Source organism: Protopterus annectens, chromosome 11.part0, assembly GCF_019279795.1.
Source record: "Protopterus annectens isolate FY-2018-M chromosome 11.part0, PAN1.0, whole genome shotgun sequence".
In the NCBI taxonomy this organism is placed as follows: domain Eukaryota; kingdom Metazoa; phylum Chordata; order Ceratodontiformes; family Protopteridae; genus Protopterus; species Protopterus annectens.
This window is the reverse complement of record NC_056745.1, coordinates 840,630,309-840,651,594: the sequence shown is the minus strand read 5'-3', so window position 1 is coordinate 840,651,594 and position 21,286 is coordinate 840,630,309.

Here is a 21,286-nt window from a genome sequence, read left to right as displayed (position 1 = left end):
TGTTTTGCTGTATAACCTACTAAATAACATTTAAATATTAACTGGAGTACTGTATTAAATGCACATGTCAAGTATCAGTGTCATAATAAATAAGGCACTAGTAAGCAGATTTAAGCACAAATAAACAGTAATAAGCATATAGAAGCACTAGTAAGAGTGTTTAAGTGCATTTGCACAGGGGTAAGCATTGCCTACTCAGATTAAGTAAAGTAGAAGCTAACTGAGAGTAAGAAACTGTAACCGGAGGTTAGCATTGCTTAGCTCCACGCAAAGCCATGACACCCACTTAGAACTCCTTTAAAGTGCCTTAATCATTCTGTACCCAATGGCCCATGTTCTGCCCAGCAACAAAATAAACAGCCTCTGTAAGGCTCGAACCCAGGACCCTGCACACCATAGCCAAAATGATTTACCACTATGCCACGTCAGACATACAAAACTATGGTGTACAGGGGCAGTATATGACACATATGGGGGGAACACATTGGACAGAGAAGGGTGTTTTGAAGTTTTAAGCCCATGAGCCCCCAAATAGAAACAGTGGGACTGAGGTCCCCACTCATGGACAGTCATCACTGCACCTTAATGGCCTCAAAGGTGGCTGTGCTGGGGGCTGGGTAAGAGGTGCAGGCTAACCCTCTGATTGCACCATGCGGCCCTCAAGCTGACGTAGGTGATCTTGAAACTCCTTGCCGAGCTCCCTACACACCATGACCTGGACCTGACAGTGGGTGACAGGTCCCTTTCCTTCCTCACTCCTGGAGGGGGCCAAGCACCATCACCTGCAGCAGTTCCACCCAAAGGTCATGCAGACACAACGGAAGAGGAGGTCCCAGGCTGGGGCCCAGACTTGCTGGTGCCTGGTGCCATGGCCAGCTGAGGTGGGACAGGTGGGTCGACTGACATCAGCATTCCCATATGGGCTATGGTGTTGCCGTTTTACAACAGATAAGGGCCAGTAATAGTCAGCAGCAGTCAGGATTACTTATAACAGCATGCATAAATATTCCCATTACCACAAGACACCAGATTTAGAACAGTTGCAGAGCAAGGGGAATTCATGCACATATACTGCATGACATATGTACAAAGGGTAACAGATGTGTGAGTAGTGCTATGAACACTGGCACAATATTGGCATGGTGCTGTGGTAACCTCAGACATTTACTGTCATACCACTGTATTTTGTGAAGTATGTCCAATCAGGGATATGAAGTCAGTAACTCTCATGGCTGTCACCATGTACTGACTGCAATCCTCACACTATGCTTCTGCCATTCTCAGAGAGGTGTTCTGTGAGTAACACAAGGAACAAAAGGTTCAACACACTAACCATTCTGCAGATGACCCTACAGGTAGGGGTTTCCTCACAAACATCGCACTTTCACGACAGAGTTTAAAACAGGCAGACTAGCCATAACCACACACACCCTGTTAAACCATTACTCTAAATTAAGAATAGCCGCTCTTACATTCTGTAGTCATGACTGGCACATCCCCTCCTGTCTGTTGGCCTTTTTCCACAGTGTATGTTGTTGGAGGTAAATCCCAAAACCATCTGTGACGCTTTTTGCCAAACACCAGATCTACGTTCCACTAACAGTGAATATCACAGCCCAACACCAACATGATGTTCCTAGATATCGTAGTGTGTTTCCATGCAATTGGCTATGGGAATGTTACCACAGCTGTTTCACATTCAATCAGCTAGAGGAGGACTGCAATTGGTGCAGAGGCCATCAGCTGATCATGACCAATACTTACAAAACACAAGCTGCTGCCTAAGCAGAGCAGGTGAACATATCCACATCCACCAGGGAGGGTGTGGGAGGGACAGACAGAGACAAAGTACGTCAGGGAATGTGTGGGAGAGTAAAACTGAAGCATGTTTGTGTGACACACATACTAGTACAGGGATTCAAACCCCTGACTGACAATGCATTACTATCACATGTGCATGCAGTTATTGCTTACATGTCGGTGAGCTGTCCAAAAATATATGTGCTGGTGAGTGACATCTGCAACAGTGATATCGTACAGATACGGTAGGTGTAGCACACGTGCCTGTCCACATTGACTGATGTCAGTGGCAACACAGCCACACTTTCTAAGGGACTCATACACATTGCTGCACTTGCCAGAGTCAGGAATACACTCCCTACCTAGTTATTTTACCACAATACAGTACTGCGCAGGTATCACATGCACCACAGGAGCTATTGTGCTCTTCTATGGGCAAAGGACATGTGAAGGTGTCTGACATCAGTTGGAATGCTTCAGTATGCCAATGGGAGTTGTACCGGGTGTGAATGTGGTTGGAAGCATCATACATCACACACAGGGTGCCTGTACTGATGTGCATGTGTGCATTGCTTCACGGGTGTGTAGTGGTTGGCTGTGCCAGTAAGCTGTACAAGGCTAGGTGAGGGGTATACATTGGCATCAGGCCACATGACAGGATCAGGTGTGTAGTGTCTGGAATGACCCACACAGGTGGGTATTGTATTCACCATCCTGTCACCTGGGTTACTGTTGTGTGTGGCCAGTGCTGTGCAATGCTTGCCATGTATGTGTTCTATAGTCCATTACATAGACAGTGTCTGGGATGTGCACACATCCCACATTCATATACAGTGACATGTGGAAGTGTATTCGGATTGCCAGGCCCATGTTATGTACACAGATTGTTATCATCACGCATGCCACTCCTGACCTCTTGTGACAGGGCATGCTCATGGACAGTCCTTTGTGGATCACATTTGATGGCACCACGGATGTTGTAGATATCCATTGGGGAACATAGTGAAGGTGGACTGTCTTCAGTTATGTGCCTATTGTACTGATGGACAGGGTGTAATGCCCTCTGTAGCCCACTGCAATCACACCATACTTGATATCTGTGAACAGTATGAAGGGTACTACCAACATAGCAGTAGTTGTGTATGAGACATAGGTTCATAGTGTACTCTGTGTAATACTAGGGTTGCTTACTTTGTTCACCAGGCCTTGTATCGCATTTAGGGGTGTGGATTGGCACCCCAGCATCTCAGCTTATTGACATCTCTCATCCTTGTAAGGTGGACATTGTGACATATAATATGGCCACCATATAAGAAAATTACAAAACCCACTGCTCAATGGGTCCAGGTGTTATACAGTCACAGGCACCTCTACACAGGTTACAATTTACAAACACACACACACTTGTCAAGGCTGGGATTAGAACTCCCGCCTAGCTAGTTTATCACACTACAACATTACGCAGTTATAGCATGCGCTACAGAAATTACTGGGATATCTTTCCCCAAAGGTGTATTTCACAGTTGATGATGTCAGCAGACTTGCCAAAGTAGGGCAATGGAGGTTGTAGTGCCTGTGAATGGCCTCAAAAGCATTGCTCCCTACACTGACAAAGGAACCCAAATCTCAAACCCAGGACCTGACACAACATGGGCACAAGATGTTAATAGTACCCCATCCCACCTGTATGATGTCAGGCTGGTATCAGTAACATATCATGCAGTACAGTGTGGCTACCATAGAGGATGTACAATGTGGACCCACTCAACATTCCTAGGATTCATATACACAGACACAGACACATGTATGCAGACACACACGTATATATATATATATATATATATATATATATATATATATATATGTATATATATATATATATATATATATATATATATATATATATATATATATATATATATATATATATATATATATATATCTATATATATATATATATATATATATAAAACTACACCTACACACACAGACATATGTATAGGGAGATACATATGTAAAGGGTGCACACAATATGGTACAGCCACTATGGCTACAGTCACCAGCATACCACATGGACACTGTATGAGCCAAACATACAAGTGACACCTGTTGCCTGCAGCATATACCAACAGACAGGTCACGGGATATAACACCACACACAGGTTTCCATACATGCGGAAGCTTTATTTGTGTATTACTACAGTAGTGTATGCCATGTCATATAGCTGTGTAGACTCTGAAATATGTTTAGACAGAGTAATGCAACTGTCTAACAAATAAAAGTATACAGTATTCTGGAAAGGAGTACATATGTTGCTGTCCAGGCCAAGGCCTTCAAGTAGTACAACACTAGACACAGACTGGGCCACAGGATAACAAGCAATCAACTGTAAGTAATACAGATGTACAGTTCATCAGCCTCCATCTACAGCCTGTACACAATCCCTATGGGGTACATACTGAAACAGACACATTGGGATGTATCTGTGATATAAAAAGGCATGACTGAAACCATCACAATCACACTGACAAACAGAACAGTCTGTATGGCAGGAAGCAGTAGGCCTGCATTTACCCAAGGTGAATTGAATGGTAATGTTGTTGTTGTTGTGTCTTTCAGCTTATCCCGGTTAGGGGTCGCGACAGAGGAACTCCGGTCTGCTAATGTTTGGTAGTGGATTTTTACGTGCCGAGTTACCAGCCCGGACGCACAACCTTCAACGAAGGTACGCCCATTCACGCATGCCTCCACACAGAAGACGCTCTAGCTGAGAATCGAACGGGACAACGTCTTGCTGTGAGGCGACAACACTACCGCAGCACCACTACCGCAGGTGGTGAATTGAATGGTAATGTACACCCAGATACCTTAAGGCTGCTTACTCCTGTTACCCCCACAGTATTCACTGGTGTCAGTGGCATCTGTCCATACAGGGTATGTGTATACAGCATTGCATGGCCTTTGTAGGTAACATTTGCTGGCTTGTCAGTTGTAGCAGGTGTCCATTGGGGAACATAGCGATGGAACACTGTATGCAATGCATTGCCTATTGTAGGGATGGGACAGGGTGCCATGTCCTCTGTAGTCCACTGCAATCACACCATGGTTACCATCGGTGGGCAATATGCAGGGAAGTACCTAATTAGTGGTTGTTGCCTGGCCAAGTGTGTTTGTGTCCGAGACATGGGTGGAGAGTGCTTTCTGGGTAATAGAGGTGTTGCCTATATTGTTCCCCATGCCATGATGTCACATGTGGGGGTATAGATTGTGTTGTGTACCCCAGCTACTGTGATGTTTGACATCTGTTATGCTTGTAAGGTGGACATTATGGCATTTAATAGGCCCAACATATAGGAAACGTGCATAACCCGCTCCACATTGCTTCATGCTTCACAAAGGATACGTATGACAAATGCACACACGCGCACACACACACACACACAAACACACACACACACACACACACACACACACACACACACACACACACACACACACACACACACCAAGTCTCACAGTTGCCATGCCTGGGATTAGAACACCTACCTAACTACTACAGCACACTACAACATTACACAGTTACAGCACGCACCAGGGATATTAGTGGGATTCTCCATCACCAAAGGTGTATTTCACACTGGGTGACATCAGCTGTCTTGCCAAAGTAGACTTTGCAAAGTAGGGTACTGGAACGTGTAGTGAGTGTGACTGGCATCAAAAGCATTGCTCCATACACAGACAAAGTTGCAGTTGCCATGTCTGGGATTAGAACACCTACCTAACTACTACTGCACACTACAGCATTACGCAGTTACAGAACTCGCCACGGAGATTACTGGGGTACTCCTTCTAAAGCATTGGGCCCTACACATACACACAAACTCACATTTGCCATGAATGAGACTAGAACACCTACCTAACTACTACAACACATTAGAGCACTATGCAGTTACAGAACTCACCACAGAGATTACTGAGATAATCCTTCACCAAAGGTGTATTTCACAGGGAATGACATCAGCAGGCTTGTCAAAGAAAGTCAATGACAGGTGTACTGACTATCCTCAAAAGCATTGGACCCTACACATATGCACAAACACACACACAGACTCACAGTTGCCATGAATGGGATTAAAACACCTACCTAAGTACTACAGCACATTAAAGCATTACACAGTTACAGAACGCTCCACAGAGATTATTGGATACCTGATAGGTATGTCTATAGTTGCCACTCCATCCCAGCAGTATGTACAGGTTGGTCCACAGTTCATGCATTGGAACATGATGGACATACTACTGGGATTTGTCAACATGTTCTTGCATTTGTGTTCTGTGGACTGTGTTTTGTCATTATGTGGGAGTTCATGGGGTAACATACAGTGGCGGTACAGGCTTGACACAGACCTGTGACAGAGGACAGTGGGGCATTGGGTACTGATGCATGCTATCTGTAGACGGCCAGTGCATTTTGTCAGTTTTTCAGACCCAGGCTGCAAGGCAATGTATTCCCCTGGGGTGACAGGATAGGTGTACAAGGTGGTGATTGCAATTGTTTCTGTCTTATCAATCCATTGGTGTGGATGCTGGCAAGGTGCATCTTACAGCTATGGACACACCTGTGTGGGACACCTCTTCAGCATGTGAGTATTTGCATAGTAATCTGGGGATCATATTGTACTCATTCACAGCAGCAGGGAGGTAGCCTGTGGGTTACCTGAGGCTGATGTTGGGCCAGACTGGCTGCATGTGTGCTAGGGTAGCTACTTGCAACTGCCTCACAGGTATACATGGCCCTTTCCCCTGCTGGTGGCTAGTGGGTGGACACCAGCAGCTTCTACATACATCATACCTCTGCCTTTTGTGGTCTGCCAGTGTTTGCCCACAGTACATCTTAGTTTCCCATACTACACAACCAACTGATGTGCTGTGAACCTGTATGTACAAACGGAGGGTGTCTCCATTTCACTGTGAAATATTAAACAGTCTCTCTCTAAGATACTTCCATCTGTGTACTTCTGGGCCAACAATCATGCCATGTCCATCTTCCAGATGGTGACAGTTGTGACATCTGTACAAATCATATGGACTACTACTGCAACATGTTTTGCTGGAATACCAGTCTGTTTGGCACTGCAGTTGTGTGGACTTGGCCCGGTCATCAGCAGTACTAACCACTGGACACCAGGACACACCATCCATGGCTATTTGCTGAACACTTTCACACAGCATACCACTCAGAACTACCTAACACACAGAGCTCTGTCCATTGCCCTATCTTTGAACTATCCATCTTGCTGATTTGACCAGCTCAGGTACTCGGTGCTCACTGTTATTACTCCCACACATGGCTGGTAATACATTTCTACATAGGCTTGGTGGGGGCACACATCACAACTGTGGATATTTCCTACAACCACCTGATATGTCAGGTACTCTGTTGCCTTCCACACAACAACCTGACACTCAGATCTCTACATATTGTACACATGCAACATTCCATCGTTATAATTGGGGCAGCTCAGGTACTGTATGCTCTGCTGCTATGATACCCACACATAGATGCTACTGCCATACTACATAACATTGGGGGGGCACACCTGACAATTGTGGACATTTCTGCTATACCCACCTGATATTTCAGGTACCCTGTTGGCTTCCACACATCAACCTGACACTCAGAACTCTGCATATTGTACACATGAAACAATCCATCCTTCTACTTTGGCATGCTCAGGTACTCTGTGCTCACTGTTACTACTCCAACACATGGATACTAATACATTTCTACATAGGGTTTGGGGGGCGCACCTGCCAACTGTGGACATTTGCATTGTCGCACTATTATTTCTGGTAGTCTGTTGGCTTCCTTTTCAATCTGTATTCTGACCTATCCTGCAGGCTACAGGCATATCAGTGTAGTACAGTTTATAGGTTTTATTGACCTGCATTGCCATTTCAGACTTCCTACCCTTCAGGAATGACATCCCACTTCCCGACCCGTTATACTCTGTGTAGGTCTGGAGGGGGGGTTGATCTCCATTACCATACCTTGAGGACCTTAGCACAGCCTTTCCTTGTGTTCATCTACACCTGTCCTGCTGGCTGGGTGGGACTGTTGTTGGGTATGTGAACCTCCATGACATGCATATGTGTGCCCTATGGACACACATTTGGGCCAGCACATGCCCTGCAGTGGGTGTTTTCACCTTGTCTGCTACTGCCTACTTTGTTGACAAAAGTATTTGTTATGGTATCATGCTGCTCATATAGCTGTCCACTATCTGCTCCATCCCATTCAGCCATCCAATTCCCTTCCTTGCATGTTCACACCCATACCATTGATACAACTAGCAGACCATACAACTGCATTCAGTGATTGATAGGAAGGGTGACTTACCTTGTGGCTGTGCCAGTATTGAGGATGGTGATTGAGGGCTGACTATGTCAGATGCACATAGTACACTCCCTATACATAGTAAAGCACAGGTAGTGTCATTTTTGACATCCATTTTACTGTATGTGCGAGTCAGAGAGAGTTTCCATTCCATGGGTTCCTACTGTGTCAGTGTATGTGCTATGTGTTGCCTCTCTGCCATAGCCAGGGCATACTGTGCATGCCTCCTTCTGCCTACAGGTGCAGGCTCAGGCTGTTCCTCCTCTGAGCCACTCTGTACCTGTGCTGGCCTTGGCAATGGTGGGGGGAGGTCTGTGGCCCTGCACCATGCTGTTCCTGCTGCAGCTGCTTCCACAGGATCATGTTGTGTAGCATGGCACATACCATGAAAATTTGGGTACATGTAGCTGGAGAGTATTGCAAGGCTCCACTGGATGTGTCCAGGCACCGGAACAGTGACTTGAGCATCCCAAACACACGCTCTATTATGATTCTTGTTTGTGCGTGTGCCTCATTATGGCGTTGTTGTTCAGGTGTGTGTGCATTTCTGATGGGTGTCATCAGCCACGGCTCGAGTGTGTACCCAGCATTCCCACTAGGTGACCGTAGGAGATGTCCCCATTGGCATATCTCTGGTACAGTTGCGTCAAATGCCAGATGTAAGAATCGTCATAGCTTCCAGGGCAGCCATCACACACATTCATTATAATGCCCTGGGCATCACAAACGACCTGGCAGTTGATGGAGGGGATGCCCCTGCAGGTGATATAGGCCCTACCCTGCTCACCGGGTGGTGCTTTGATGCATATGTGCGTGCAGTCTATAGCACCCACTACCTCAGGGTATTCTGCTATTTGGTGGAAGAGATGCATATTGCTGGTCAACACCTCACAGGTGTTGAGGAAATATATGTGCTCACTGGCATGTGCTGACATGGCATCCAGGAACTGGTGGAATACTCTGGATGCTGATGCCTTTGAGATCCCCATGATATCCCCAGTTGTGCTTTGGGAGGTACCTGTGGCTAGTATACCTAGGCCTACACATACCTTGGTATCCACTGGGATGGGTTCCCCTCGGTCAGTGTGGTGTGTCAGGTGTGGATGGCACAGCTCAGCAATTTGCTGCAAAAGGTCTCTGTCCACCCTATAGTGCTCCACTATCTCCAGCTCATGTAGTCCCTGGTAGGTTACCCTGGGTCTGTACACTCTTCTCCCTCTCCTCACTGTGGGTTGTTCGGCAGCATTCACATCCTGACCACCCTCAGCCTCTTGCACATGTTGTTTTATGTTGCCTGCTGCAGCCCTTCTCATTTTGTAGGTTTGTTTGTTAAAATTTCCCTGCTTGTATACACCGGTGGTGTAGAGTGTGGGAAACACCAGAGGGGAAGATGTTTGCTTAGTTTATAGTGGTGTGCTGGGCTGGGCTGCTGCCTGTGTAATTGGCTGATTCTGATACAGTTCACCTGTCAGCTATGCTAGTTCTCCTTGAATACCTTCCTACTGCTGTTTTCCCTTCCCATTGCCTCTCTGTTTAAGCCCGTGCTCATATGTGCACACTGCTGTTATTTCCTGGTTTAACTTCTTTTTTCTTCCTGTAAAACCCGGTTCATGGTGCGCACACCCACTTACACTTTGTAAAGAGTGCTAGGCAGGTTTAAACATACCCCCTAGCTTGGCTGTGCTAAGTTAGGAGCAAACCCGAGCCACAGGGCTCCAATCCGCTTACAGTATGCCTGACACACCCACCCATGATGTCACCTACCTCCTAGTCTTGCACCCAGCTATTCATATTCTTACACTGTTGGGACCTATCTCACATGCTGGGGAAAACTGGGGTTCACTATCCTTCTCCTCATTTGCATAGGATTGCCTGCTAATGCATAGTTACATGTGTCACACTGAGCCTCCCCCCTTAGCAACCACTACTCACTAGCCAGGTTGTCTTATGCCTGCCATTGACCTGCATGGCAGAGTACTGATTGTAGTTAGAATGCTTATTTTAGGTTTATTGTCTTATTTTCCACCCGATCCCGTTTGCACACTGCTGCCCTATGCTTACACAGCCAATATTGGCGAAAAAAAATAAAAGTTGATTTTTCTATTTTTTGTATTGTTTGCAATGCCAATGCCCTTATACTTGGCCATTGGCATGCTTCCTCAATGATATGCAGCCTTTATTTGGGGCTGTCATGTCTCCTTTTTGTAATTTACAGAGATGTACTCGGATACTAACCGAATATATTTCTGCAGATTACGCTAGTCCTGCACGGCCTAATTCCAGCTTCCTGGATGGCAGATTTATCTCATTTGCATGGTTTTCACCTGCAAATGGGATAATTTGCATACAGGGGCTGGGAACATGCAGGACTAGTGCAAGAGCGCTCGTGCATGTCAAACGAGCACTTATGTGAATCGCTCGGCCACCATATTGCCAACATTACCTCTTACACTAATCATGCAAGGCTTGCTGAGTCCGGGGATTGTCTTAACACAGTATCTGTTTATTTGTTGTCCATTCTTTGTTTTCACCTGCAAAACAGACCTTCCTCTCCTGCTCTCAAAAGCTCCAGTCTGTCTCCTGCACCTGCACATCCTTTTCTTTCTGCAGTCTTTCACTGGAACCTGCTATTGCAGCTGTATAAGTCTTTACTCTGGAAACACATCTGTCAGTCTCTGTCTGTTTACTGCTCTCTATTCCATCCTCCTGAAGACCAACACTGACCATGCCCTTAAATTCAGCTACTCCACTGGCCAGGCATGCCCCCTCTGTATCCCCTGCCCTTAAATTCATTTACTGCACTGGCCAGACATGCCCTGTCGATCCATGCCATCATTTATAGGATCCTTCAGTCCTTCTGTCACCTTCTCACTGACATATATTTTATGTATTATTAGACCCAATTCTTCTGGGTCTGCTTCTTTCCTCATTTTTTGTAAAACAGAGTCATCCAGATTCTCCGATACAATGATATTCACCTTGAAAACATCTTTTTCTTTCTGCATTATTGTTTCTTTTTTCTCTTTCTCCAGCGCATCTCCATTCACAGCCTCTCTCTTACATTCAGTGATCATCAGTTCCCCAATGCCCTGGTCAAATATCCCCCAGAAACAGAAGTACCACTGCAGGTCTCTCCTGCAGAGAGGCCACTAGCCTAGTGAGACTAATAATGGTCAACAAAGGATAACTAACTAAATAAATAAATTAAATAATTTTTCTGCAAGGTCATTCTATATTACCAAAAGACTTATCCAGATCATATGCGTGGTGGCCTTCATAGATCAAGTTATATAAAAAGGAGCTAAAGATGTGTGATTAATGAAGTGCAAATGGTATACCTCCACCTAATACACATTTTCACTCTTGATCTGAAATGTCATGGTCTGCACTGCAAGTGGTTTATGCTGGCCTTTTCCTCAGAACAGTATTCTTTGTTTGGACACTCGTGAGATGCTCAATCATAGTGGGTAACTGTATCAATGTTGGTATGGTGTTATAAAACCACAGATATGTGATAATGGATTACATGTCAGTAGTGTGGAATGTGCAAAGTTTATGAAGCAAACTGGAAATTATGTAACTGATACAGGCTGCTCTTAAAAATATCTAAACTAGTACATGCTTTAATGTAATTTTGTAGTGTGTTCCATGCATCAGCTACCCTGTCAGAGATCCAATTAGTGCACTTCTTATTCCACATTGCACAGCAAGGAAAGGACCAGGAAACCATGACAATTCTGAAGCAGGTAATGTTGCAGAGTGATGGGCCAGTGGGTTCCCATATGAAGGAGCAGCAAATAAAACAGGGCGCATCTGAAGAGAATATGTTACAGGAATATTTTCTTGAAGTTTCTGTAGATTACTCACAGGAAACAGAGATTAAAGAAAATGCTCTCAATCCTGCAGAAAATGATTTTATGGAAAGACCTGCTTAATTTAATACAGATGGATAGGATCATAGGGTCATAGGAGGTTATTTTGCTAATGGCCCAGGGCCCTTACAAGCCTTGCCGGGTTCAATCCATGTTCCCAAGGGTGTCTGATTCAAGCAGACACTAAAATCAGCACCTATTGCCTCTGCCCAAGAGGGACATAGTTGGAACCCCCAGGCTGAATTTCTGGTTACCCATCCAATAGGCCAAATTACACTTAAATAGGGCCAACAAGGGACTTTGTTTAACATGAATAGGAAGCTTGTTCCAAAGGTGGAGCAACCTCTGAGACAAATCTATCTGTCCAGTAAGTTCTGTTGATGTCACATACCAGGTTAAGGTCCCTTGAGTGAGTGATCTATGTGCCATTTGACTTGCAATTGTGCAGCACTTCCGTTTAAGCTGGGTCAGAGATTGCTCTATATGCAAGGCACAGGTTGCTAAGCTGGGTAAGAGATTGCTCTATATGCAAGGCACAGGTTGTCTCTGAGCAGTCTGTATGACACAAAGTAAAGTGACAATGAGTTCAGTTTGTCCACATAAGACAGATCTTGAAGACCCTGAATTTTCTTTGTAAGGAACCTTTGTGGTCTCTCCAATTGCTTCAGGTGTTTAAAAAGGAACATACCAACGTGAGTGCTGTACTCTATTATTGGCCTGATGAGAGAAGAGTATGGGGGGGGGGTGTAACCTCTTTTTTTCCAATAGCAGTGCCCTTATTTATGAGATGAGCAATATAAAATGCCCTTCTTACCACTGTGAAGACATGGTGATTAAAGTTAAGGTTGCTGTCGACCTGTGTGCCCAGATCTCACACAACTGACTGTATGCTTAGAGTATTGCTATTGATGTGGAAGTTTGCAGGAACATCACCCTTGCCAAAGGGGATGATAATGCATTTTATTGCATTAAGTTTAAGACCATGACTTTGGCACCAATCATTAGTCTGCATAAAACTTTCTTGCAGGATGTTGACAGCGCTAGGGGTTTCAATGATTGCTCCCAGTTTGCAGTCATCAGCAAACTTTGTCAGCCACAGTTCTTTAGTTTTAGCCTGTACTTTGGAGAAGTAGATTCCAAATAGTGTGGGTCCCAGAACCGATCCTTGTGGAACACCACTGGTTACAGGTCTGCTAGAGGAGGTGCAGTTCCCAATTTTGACCATATGAGTTCTATCAGTGAGCCAGTTTGCAACCCACTTGACAATATATGGGTTGATACCCAGGTTAGTGAGTTTATCAATGTTGCCTGAGTGAGGAATTGCATCAAAGGCCTTGGCTAAGTCTAGGTAGGCTGTATTCACAGATTTGCCCCCATCTAGGGCTTTGGTGACCATCTTCAAGAAGTCTACCAAGTTTAACAGGCATGATCTCCCCTTGACAAAGCCAAACTGGATGGGGTCAAGCATTTAGACATTTCCTTTATCTTTGTTAAAAAGGTCCATGATGATTCATTCCATGGCCTTGCAGATAAGGCTTGTCAGGCTAATGAGTCTATAGTTCCCAGGGTCTGTGGATGAACCCCCTTTGTGCAAAGGGATGAGAGTAGCTGTTTTCCATTCTGCTGGGATAAAGCCAGTGCTTAGGATGTGATTGGAAAGCATGCCCAATGATGATGCTAATTCCTCTTTTAACCCATATAGAACACAGCCTGGGATGTTGTCTGGTCCCACAGAGGCTGTGTTTTTGGCTTTGGAGAGAGAGTTTAAGACCTTCTCCTCAAAGATACTAGGTGGGAGATAGGTGTTAGGGATGCTTTAGGGTATATGTGGCAGGGACAAGGGCGTGAAGTTTTCACTGAACCTGTCAACCAGCAGGTTTGCTATATCCAGAAATTCTCTATATGTAGTACCATTAACTAAGAGTTCAGTGCAAATCTGCCCCTTACCTTTGAGGTTACACATGCAACTAAAGAATGCCTTGTGGTTATTCTATGTTAAGGAAGCTAATTTGGATTCGTAGTTAGCTTTGAAGGACTTCACTAGGAGTGTTAATTGCTTGTTTAATTTCAGTAGGAAATGTTAACAGTTTTGAGACCATTCCTTCCTACTCCTAGACAACAATTTCTTTCTCCTATTGTATAGCCTGTTAATGGCAGTTGTCCACCGGGCATGTTTATTTTTCCTTGAAGATCTTGTTTTGGTTCCATCAGGTACAGCAGAGTCAATACAATTGTACAGGTGCTCGTATAATGCATTGATGTATAACTCAGCATAGGTGTCTGTTCCATCAGTGGGGGGGTGGAGCTATGAAGCTATTTATGCTGACACGTAAGAGGTTGTAATTGGCCTTGGAGAAGTTTTTTAGTCTAGCTGTTGCTGGTGGGGGGTGTTATGTTACAGTTACTTCTAGTGAGACTGATTTGTGGTCAGATCTCACCAGGGATGGCCACACACTGTAGTGCAGTGGTCCCCCATGTTGGTGAGCACCAGGTCCAGGATGTTTGAGCAACTTGTGGGTGTGTCAACCAGCTGATCCAGGGCACTGGAATTAATGAAGTCCAGGAACCATTGGGCAAGTGAGTTAGAACATATATACTTTACCCAGTCAATGAATGGGTAATTGAAGTCACCCAAAACCAGGGTGTTTTGTTGTATCTTGATTGACTCAAATAGATACAAGCAGGCTGAGTGGATGTCCTGATTTATGAAGGGGGTCCTACAACTAGCAATGACCTGAAGAGGGGTATTACCTACAATCATTTGCACCTGAAGTAATTCAAGGTAATCGTGCTGTGTAGCAAAAAAGCATAAAAAACTCAGAGCTCAGCGAACAGACTGCAAAGTTCTTTTATTATTGCTTCTGGTACCTCGGCTCAATGCCCAGTAGCCCAACATGTTTGTTTGGCACATAATGGTGCCATTGACAGTTTTTTTCTTTGGAGTGTTGTCTAGACCAGTACATGATGAATATGCTGGGAATGTTTTTTCTCAGAAACTTTTGCAATTGGAAACAAGGTTCATTGTGAATTTCAGAAAGTTACATCCTAGGGGGATGAACTTGGAGGTAGATTTGTAAATTAATTGTTAGTCTAGTTTTTAAAAATATTTAAAAAAAGATTTGATATGTTTATTGAAGGGGTTTGCTACACAATTTGATGCACAGTCTTGGTACTGTATGTATGGTTTCTTTGTACTTTGAATATCTTGTTTTTAAGGGTATTTTGCTGCTTCAGTAGGTCTTATGGGTTAATTAATTAAGTAATTGATTGATTATGTGTTAAATTGATTCACCCTTTTATATAAAAGGAATGTGGCTAATACGGTTTGTTATTCCTTGAAGGCATTGAGCTGAGGTACCAGAAGCAATAATAAAAGAACTTTGCAGTCTTTTCGCTGAGCTCTGAATTTTTTATGTTTTTTGGTTCTGTTTTCATTTTGTGTTTTGAATCATGCTGTTTAACCAGTCTTGTTGTTGTTTGTCTTTCAGCTTTTCCCGGTTAGGGGTCGCCACAGCAGAACTCCGGTCCGCTAATGATTGGCAGTTTGTTTTTATGGTGTCAAGTTGCCAGCCAGACGCCCAACCTTCAACGAAGGCACGCCCATTCAATGCATGTCTTTTGAACGCCCAATCGACCACGGGGAGGACATGCAGACTCCACACATAAGGTACTCCCAACCCAAGCTGGGAATTGAATGGGACAGCCTCTTGCTGTGAGGCAACAATGCTACCTCTGCACCACCGCTGTTTAACCAGTCTAGAGGTGTATTTATCTTTAATGAATATTTATACACCACCTCCTTTATTTCTTATGTCTTTAGCTTGTGGTCTGAATGTGTAGAAGGAAATGTAACCTGGTATAGCTGGGGTGCTCTCTGCAGCATTAAACCAGGTCTCAGTGACTGCACAAATGTTAACATCTTCCATGTTCAGGACTGCTTTCAGTGAGAGCACTTTCTGGTTTAGACTCCTAGCATTTAGTAGCATAACCTTGAGGTTGTTTTTAGAGGATATTTTTACACTGGGAACTTTGTTCTTGTGACATTGCCTAAAAAAGGCACTATGAGGGTGGCAAAAGCCTTAGCCGGCAACTAGAATCCCAGGGGTGACAGATGAAGACCATCTCTGACAAAGCATCAAGGTCTGTTGACCATGTCATCTCAGGCTGACAGATACTGGATCCTCTTTGAATGACACCAGAAACTAAGCCAATTGCTGAAGTCAATAATTTTTTGTTTGCATTGAGGTATCATCCTAGAAGAAGGTAAAATGCTGCTTAAGGCTAGGGACATGCCTGCCTGAGACACATAATCAGAGAGCTCAGTCATGTCTCTCTTCATATAGTCCGGTGAGGTATGTCTCAAATCACTCACACCAACATGGACTATGATGTTGTCATTGCAATGCCTGTTGTTGAGAGACTTGAGTGCATGTGTGATGTGGTGGATCCTGGCACCTGACAGTCAGCTGACCATGACTTTTTCCTTATCCAACCTGCTGAAAGGGATATCTGTGCGTCTCACAACTTAGTCGCCTATGAATAAGATGTTTGTTTCTGTGTTATGCCTTAGGGGCTTGACTGGTAAGACACTGGTGCGTGATATATTATGTGTACTCTGTTCTGAGGAAGATCTATTATGTGAGTCATGCTTATGTTTGTGTTTGGGAGATCTCTGACATTTAGGTAAGCTTCTGGCAATGATCTCCACATATGCAGGTTTATGTGTTGTTGGTTTGGTAGGTACAGGAGGTGAGATGTGCATACTGATAACCTGCTTAGTAACAGATGAAGTGACAGGTGAGTGAAAGAGCCTGGATTCTAGGTTTTTGATATAAATGCATCTTTCACATAATGAATTTGTGTGGACTAGAAGACATGGATTGTCAGTGTACATGAGGCAATTGCATGTTCTTAAAAGTGTTTAACTGCATTTACTTGTTCTGAAAAGTACTCAATTGCATTTATTCTGCTGCATTTATTACTGCTTGTTAGTAGCCTGATAAAATGGTAACTGTTACTCTAAGCCTCTTAGTTTTGGTCTAAACACTTGGGCTTCAGACCAGTTGTTTACATTAAGAAGTTTCATAGTCTACACTCTTGTGGCAGGAGAGGTAGCTTACATCTTTTCAAGTTGGGAATTGCTGGTTGAGGGCTTAGTGTGCCTGTTATTCTAAAAGTGTTTTAGTTCTAGTTTAAGAGCTTGGGCTTCAGGCCAGCAAGTTTGTGGTCTACACTCTTGTGAGAGGAGAGGGAAGCCTCTGCCCTTCTGAGCTGGGGGTTGCTGATTGAAGGCTTATTGTTCCTGCTTAATTGGACTGTATTTTTTTCCTGAAATTGTCGCACTTTGTTTGCTGCAGCATAGACTAGATTCATACCTGCTGAATCTAGTTCTGTTTTACTTTCTGTTTTCTGTACTTATAGGTTTATAGGCGTGTACTAGGCTAATGGCCCTGGAGCTTTTACAAACCTAGCCCATAGGATTACCCTGACATCGTGTCACCCGATCTTAGTTCCCAGTGCCTCTGTCGAGTAGAGCCACTGGAGTGATCCCCGGGGTGAATTTTCTATTTCCCATCCACTCATCAAGGTTTCTGTTGAAGAGGGCCAGTGAGGTGCTCTGTTTGACATGTATGGTAAGTCTATTCCATAGCAAGGACAGTCTCTGGGTTATGAGCCTGCCCCTCCAGCACATTCTGTTGATTGTGGTAATGAGGTTGAGGTCACTGGAGGGTGTGGTGCGGAAGGATTGGGATTTCTTTAGATGTAGCATTTCTAACAGAGCTGGATCAGACATGGCTTTGTATGTCAAGCAGAGATCGCCTCTAAGTAGGCAATATGAGACAGAGAATAGTTGGAGTTTTGTGAGTCTGTCCATATAGGACAAGTGTTTTAGGCTTAGGATCCTCCTTGTGAGGTACTTTTGTGGCCTCTGTAGTTGTTGCAGGTGTCTACTGAGGTACATGCCAAATGGGGCATTGTACTTGATGATTGGCCTAATGAGAGAAAAGTAGAGGGAGACAATGACCTCTTTCTTCCTGGATGCAAAACCCTTAGTAATGTGATGTGCCATATAGAAGGATTTTCTGACCACAGTGACAATGTGGTAGTCAAAAGAGAGGCTGCTGTCAACCTGTGTTCCCAGATCTCTTATAACACCTTCTGTGTTCAGTGGACTACCATTGATGTGGTAATTCATGGGAATGGGGTTTTTCTCCAAAGGGGATGATGACACATTTTTTTGGCATTGAGCTTAAGGCCAAGGGTCTCAGTGAGGCCTTTCTGTAGGATGTCAGCATCACTTGGGGAGTTAATAATAGCTCCTAACTTGCAATCGTCTGCAAACTTTGTCAGTCAGAGACCCTTTATGTTGGCCTGGACTTCAGACAAGTAGATACCAAAAAGGAGAGGACCCAGGACCAAACCCTGTGGGACGCCACTCGTGACTGGTCAGCAGTCTGACTTGGAGTCCACTACTTTCACACTGTGGGTTCTATCTGTGAGCCAGTTTGCATCCCACCTAGTGATATAGGGGTTGATGCCTAGCTTAATGAGTTTTTCTATGATTCCTGAATGGGGAATGGTATCAAACACCTTGGCCAGATCAATGTAGGCTGTATGAACCACCTTGCCTTCATCCACAGCTCTGGTGACTGACTCAAAGAAGTCGACCAAGTTGAGCAGGCATGATCTACCCTTTGCAAAACCAGACTGTGTGGGATCCACAGTTCGGAGATTCCCTATTTCATTGTTTATTAGGTCCATGATGATGCATTCCATAGCTTTGCATATCAGACTCGTCAGGCTAATGGGGCGATAGTTCCCAGGGTCTGTAGTCTCTCCACCTTTGTGGAGAGGGATGACTGTAGCAGTGCACTATTCAGTAGGGACAAAGCCTGAGGTGAGGCTGTGATTGAACAAGGCACACAGGTGAGGTGCCAGTTCACTCTGTAGTTCATATAGAACACAGCCAGGGATATTGCCACGTCCCATGGAAGCTGTATTCTTGGCCTTGGACAGTGCTGTTTTAAGCTGTGCAGCAGTAATACTGGGTGCCTGGCAATCTACTGGTATTGTCATTGGTTCTTTGGGTGGGTAAAGTTGGCACTGAATTTGCCAGCCAGTATATTAGCAATATCTGTTGGCTCAATATAGGAGGTACCATTGTGCAGTAGCACAGAGCAAATCTGGGTATTGCCATGGACATTCTTTGCATAACTATAGAAGGCCTTGTGGTTGTCTTTACTATCTGCGGCAATTCTGTTTTCATAGCTAGCTTTAGAGGATTTGATGAGGGATCTCAACTTTTTGTTGAGGCTGATAAGGGAGTTTTTCCAGTCTTGGGACTTCACCTTATTCCACATCAGTTTCCTCCTTCTGTTGTATTGTTTGTTTATGGCAGGGGGCCACCAGATTGGCTTCTTTTTTTGGAGGAGAGCGTCTTGGTTCTATTGGGTATGGCGAGATCCATGCATTTGTGTACATGTTTGTACAGTGCATTGGTGTATGATTTGGCGGTCATGCAACTATTCTTCATTTGCATGGGTGCTGTGAAGTTAGCCACCTCTGATTTTAGGAGCTCAAAGTTAGCTTTGGAGAAGTTTTTCATGGTAGTTATCTTTGTAGGGGGGGGTGGGAGGGATGCGGATTTCCAGGGTGATTAGTTTATGGTCAGATCTAACCAGGGAGGTGTTAACTATTGGTGTAGAGCAATGGTCGCCCATGTTAGTAATGACCAGGTCAAGGATGTTGCAACCTCTAGTGAGGGTAAGAATGAGCTGGTCCAGGGCATTTGATTTAATGAATTCCAGGAAACATTGGGCAAGTGTATTAGTACACGAGTATTTTTCCCAGTTACTGGAGGGGTAGTTGAAGTCGCCCAGTATGAGAGTGTGAGTTGGACCCTAATATTCTCCAATGTGCTTAAGAACATGGAGTGTTAGTCTTGGGACATTGTTGGGGACCTATAGCACCTGAATCACTGTCTTACCCAATATTAGCTGCACATGAAGTATCTCTGATGCATTATGTTGGGCTACCAGTCTGGAGGTGTGTGCAACCTTTATGAATATGGAAACACCACCGCCTTTGGAGAGTCAGTCCAAGTTCTAGGGACAAAAGGTGTGGAATGAGTTATAGCCTGGTAGTGCAGAGTGCAGGGGGTGCTTTCTGCTGCCTTGAACCAGGTCTCTGTTACAACACAAATGTCAATGTTCTCCATTTTAAGGAGTGCTTTGAGTGAGTGCATTTTCAGATTTAGACTTATAGCATTGAGCAGCATGACCCTCAGATTGCATTTGTTTGTAGCTGTTACAGTGGTAATTTGGTCTTTGGAACACCACCTAAAAAAGGCATTATAGGGGTGGCAAGAGCCTTGGCCAGTATCCAGAAGCACAGAGGTGACAGATGCAGGCCATCTCTGGCAAAGCATCGAGGTCTGTCAATCATGTCATCCTAGGCAAGATAGATACTGGATCCCATTAGAATGAGACCAGAAACTTAGACAATTGTTGAAATTGATCATTTTCTGCTTGTACTGTGGTATCATTCTGGGTGATGGTAGGATGCTGCTCAGCGCAGGGGTCATGCCCGCCTGGGCTACAAAATCCGAGAGCTCCTCCATGTCTCTTTTCATCTAGTCCAGGGAGGTACGTCTCAAGTCATTCACACCCACATGTGCAATGACAGAGTCATATTTGTACCTGTTGTTGAGGGACCTGAGTTCATGCATTATGTGGTGGATCCTGGCACCTGACAGGCAGCTGACTGTTACTTTCTCCTTATTCAACCTAGTGAGTGGGACATCAGTGTGTCTCACTATCAAGTCACATATGACTAGTGTGTTGGGCATGCTGTTCTGCCTTAGGGGCTTTGGTTGAGTGGCAAACTGTTTAGGAGAGTTATGTGTCTTGTGATTAGTGCTGTGTTGTGATGGCCAAGTGCATTTCTGCCTTGGAAGTCTCTGCTGTTTGGGTAGGTTTTGGAGAGCCTCTGCAAAGATGGGTGTGTGGTTTGTGTTTTTTTGTTAAGGCAGTGCTGGTGTATGTTCTGAAGAGTTATGTGTTCCATGTGGTGTGGTGCAAGTGTTGACCTTCTCCTCTTGACCAGCTATTCCGGTCTTGGCTGGAGAGTGCATGGCTTCCAATTTGGATATATAAGTGCATCTCTCGCAAGTCTGAGCATTGGGAGGTAAGAGGAGAGGTTTGTTGGTGTACATGA